The sequence below is a fragment of the Nilaparvata lugens genome, chromosome 12 (genome assembly GCF_014356525.2).
Source record: "Nilaparvata lugens isolate BPH chromosome 12, ASM1435652v1, whole genome shotgun sequence".
NCBI classification, from domain to species: Eukaryota; Metazoa; Arthropoda; class Insecta; order Hemiptera; family Delphacidae; genus Nilaparvata; species Nilaparvata lugens.
This window is the reverse complement of record NC_052515.1, coordinates 34,440,702-34,445,464: the sequence shown is the minus strand read 5'-3', so window position 1 is coordinate 34,445,464 and position 4,763 is coordinate 34,440,702.

Below are 4,763 nucleotides of genomic sequence, written 5' to 3'. Positions count from 1 at the left end.
CTTCTCTACTCTCCATCCTTCTATCTCTATCTCATCCTTTTTCTTCAGTTCTCCGTTCTAAAGTCAGTATTCTCCCCCACCTGTATGTCTATGAACCTTCGAACTCTTGAACATCTTCACAAACGACCTTCTATCCCCACCCAGCCTTCACTTTACTCTTGTCATCATCAGAGGGTCTTCCTCACCCTCTTCTTCTTCTTCTTCTTCTTCTTCTACTTCATCTTTTTCTTCTTCTTCTTCTTCTTCTTCTTCTTCTTCTCCTTCTTTCTTCTTCTTCTTCTTCTTCGTCTTCTCTTCTTCTTCTTCTTCTTCTTCTTCTCTTCTTCTTCTCCTTCTCTTCGTCTTCTTCTTCTTCTTCTCCTCCTCCTCTCTTCTTCTACTATTCTTTCTTATTCTTCTACCGTCTTGAAGCGTCTCTCACCTCTTGAAGAGTGAATCCAATTCTTCTTCTTCCTCTTCTTCTCCTTCTTCTTCTCTCACTCTCTTCTTCTCATCTCCTACCGTCTTCCACCTATCACAGAGTGAATTCAGACTGTCGCCTGATAAAGAATTCAGATCGAATCGGTTGCCACTGACTCTCTACAATGAAAAAGGTCGACTTGACATCTTTGTTTTCTGATTGAGAGAATTTGCTTCCTACGTCTCCCCCTCTCCTCGATCTTTCTCTCTCATCCCTTTCTGGATCTTTCTCCTCTTCCAACAACCCATCTTCAAAACATTCCACTCATTCTCTCACACTCTCTTATCCTATCTGAATCCTTCTCTCTCCCGATTCATCTTCAAAACCTTCCACTGTCACCTTTCTCCTTCCAACATATACGTTTTCCTAATCACAGAATTCCACTTTCTATCCTTGTCTCTCTCCTCCATTATTCTTGCTCATTTTCTCCACCTGTCCCCTCCACCTTTCTCCATCTCTTCACATTCCCCTCTCACTCTTTCTCACCCTTCATTCATCAGTTCGTTTCCATCTTCCCCATTTGCGGTTTCCGGGGCGGCGTTTGAGAACTTAATTTATTTCTCCATCAGTTTGATTTTCTCGAATGTCTCTACCATGTGGGTGACGCTCCTATATATTCTCTTCATTTATATACCCTCAGACTATACCTATATCAGGCTGTTGTACCTAGGATGTCGCTCCATATATACACACCACAGATGTTGGCTTTTTTGGGAAAACCAGTGAAGAGGTACTCTGTGACATGTTTTCTCTTCTTTTCAATTGTTAACTGATTGTTTGGAATTGGTTTTCTTGTTTTTTGTTGATGATGAATTCCACTACGGAATCTATCTCTCAATTACTGTTCTTGTTCCAATACAAATGAGATGGATAGAGTGGAATGGGATAGATTATAGGAACAGAATACTTCGACTATGATACTAGAATGTCTAATTTGTCTTAGCAAGGTATTTGTTTTTTTTCATGATACAATGATCGATAACAATATACGTATTTTGATGACAAATATATTGCCATTTATGATAAATAATCAAACAATCAACTTTTTCTAACTAATTCAACCTTTTTCACTTTTGATACGGCTCATATTATTTAGCCATTGAAGATTAAAATTGAATTCAATTAAGTTGTTTTGTCTTACTACAATATCATTACAATATCATTACAATATCATTACAATATCATTACAATATCATTACAATATCATCTATCAAGTACCCTAATACATACTCTACGAATGTCTAAACTTTATCTAATTATTATTTACGAAAATCCTAAATAAATGCTGTAATTACCCCGAAGACTTCTGCTACTGCAGACATTGACAACAGGGTTAACAGTTAGATGGAAATTCGATGAGAACTACTATCCAAAAATTAGTTGCCAGCCCGGGAATCGAACCCGGTACCTCCCAAATGCTAGTCAGGAATGCTTACCCTTACACCAAACTGACAATCTCCAGAGAGAGTCTCTTCTTTAGAGATTGTCAGTTTGGTGTAAGGGTAAGCATTCCTGACTAGCAATTGGGAGGTACCGGGTTCGATTCCGGGCTGGCAACTAATTTTTGGATAGTAGTTCTCATCGAATTTCCATCTAACTGTTAACCCTGTTGTCATGGTCTGCAGTAGCAGAAGTCTTCGGGGTGATTTACAGCATTTATTTAGGATTTTCGTTGAATAATAATTATATATTAATTAGCATTTGAATAAATGCATTCTCTATTTAATTCCATCTGTAAACTTTATCTTTATGTTTCTTTCTGCTTTGGTGTTCATTTGAAAAAGCGGGATCAATAATGTACAATTTCAGAGGTATAATTATTATTTAACGAAAATCCCCAATTAAATGCTTCAAATCACCCCGAGGACTTCTACTACTGCAAATTGACAACAGGGTAATTATATTATTAATTATTAGCTAGACGGAAAATAATTTCAGATGTATCTAGACCACAGACCAACGTAGGATTACAATAGTTGATTACATTGAACTTAATTTATCTGCAGATAAGTAATAATATCGAGTGACCTGGCTGGATCAGGTTTGGTGTCAGAGTTTTCAGGTCACACCTGATCAATTTCAGAGCCTCTGACATGACCTATGACTGCTTTTTAGGCAGCCGGGATCGACAAATTAACGTGTCCATCCGAATATATACGAGTGAATATGCAGCTGTAGCTGCACTTTATGAAATGTAGGCTAATTCAACTTGACTGTGATTCAAACATGATCCTGAAATCATATTGAGGGTTGGTAATATAACGTTGAATTTACGTTCGTAAAATTAACTTACCAACTAGTTAACCAATCAAGTTAACTTAACGTGTAACTAGGTTTGGGCAGGGAAAACTTATACGTTTTTACAAGATTGGCTTTACAACATCTAACTCTGAATGTACAGTGTTTGTATTTACGCTCCCTAGCCAGACAGCATCTATCATTGTCAGTTTGTCATGTCTGTACCCGGATGAAATGTACCCTCACACTAATGTAGTTAAATTCACCTACATCTGTCAGCATTGAATGGATGATAAGCATTGATATTATACATAAGGAATTCTGACACCGGTTGAAGTACTATTCCTCACCCAGCTACAAATAGAATCACTTACAAATGTCAGCATAGGTGAAATGAGGAGCATTGATTTTATCCATTGGAGAATGATGACAGTTTAAATTGATTCTCACCATAGCCAAATGAAGCCCAACTTGATTCATGTCCAGCGCAACTTGTTGAATTAAAGCAGTTGTATCTCATTATTGGAACAGATATATTTGGCACCAATTCTTTTTAAAGAACAATCATGAAGGATTTGATTGCAGTTTTCAAGGGTATTGTCTGTGTCAATTGTTGCTGAAGAGTTCGTTACGAAGGTGGATTAATTTCACCAATTTGAGGTTTCTCTGTCGTGAATGGGAGAGTCTTTAGTTTAATAAAGAAGTGAGTTAACTCGGAATATACAGGTAATTACAGACATTTTGGCGAATGAGAATGATTACCTAGAAACCAATCAAAAGCCGTTCAGTTGGAAAAAGCAATCATAAATTCAGAAAAAAAACTAGTTTATAGTTGAGCTTAATGAAAATCCAGTTAGTGGCTTGAATTGGAATTATTATTTTCAATATTCATTGTATTCTGGTGAAAACACTATGTTCAAAATTTTAGTAATGTTATCAATACATTCAAAATAACGTTTTCAATTTTATTTATTGTTTCATTCATTCTAGATACAAATAAAGGCTAATAGACAACACCATGGATAGCCTATTTGAAATAATAAAATGATAATTATTATACCTAATGTAAAGAAACTCTATTCTGCCAAAATTGCCGATATTTTTGTTGAACAACTCTTACTTCAAAGTCTGACTCCTCCCACTGTTGGAATTGTAGACTCGGCCTCCAGCCAATCACAGAACAGTACTAGCTTGTGACGTAGTTCAGTACTCCATTGGCAGCCATTTTGTTATAGCAGTCAATCATATCATTGCTTTCAGTCTGTGAACAAAAACTCAAGCATCAAGTGAATGAATTACATTCAAAGTGATGTTACTTCACAAAAGAATAATAATTATTGATCCGTAGTTTCAAATAATATTCTAAATTCGGTTGAGAATATTTGGATTCACTAATAATAATTATTGAATCTCTTCCATTTATTCTATGATTAATTGTACATTATTCTATTCCATTTACTTGACGCTCATTGTTAGTGAATTGTGCCATTATGAAGTTGAATATTACAGTGAGGTCTACGTTATAATGGCATTATTTGCTTAGCATTGGTGTTGAAGAATTAAAAAAAGTCCGAAATTTTTAGGTTTCTTGTGGATTTTGGGGGTGAAGCCGCCCTCTGGCGTGTCAGAAAATTCCAGATTCGAATTTAGCGCCCAAAATATAGAACTGTCGGGAAAAATTCTTTCGGGGCTGTTTCCTGAAAAACGACCATTTGAATGGAGTCATATTTTATAGAAGACAGTGCCAAGACAGAGAATCGGCAATGTTATTCTCCCATCTTCCTTCACTGTCATTATAACGATGATCTCACTATACAGTTTAGATTTCTCCACAAATCTATCTTTATCACACCGTTTGCATAAAACTTCAAAACTGATTAATTCGGACACTAATATGAAACCTACTCAGGTAAACGGCTACAAAATTAGGGTACGGTAAGGAGCTATGCAAATGAAAAGGGTAGAAGATGTTCCAGGGAGCGGAAAGACGTTAAAAGATGTTGTTAAAGGATCGCGTTGCCGAAAGTAAACTTGGCTGGGCTATTTTCACATGGGCGGTTCTCTA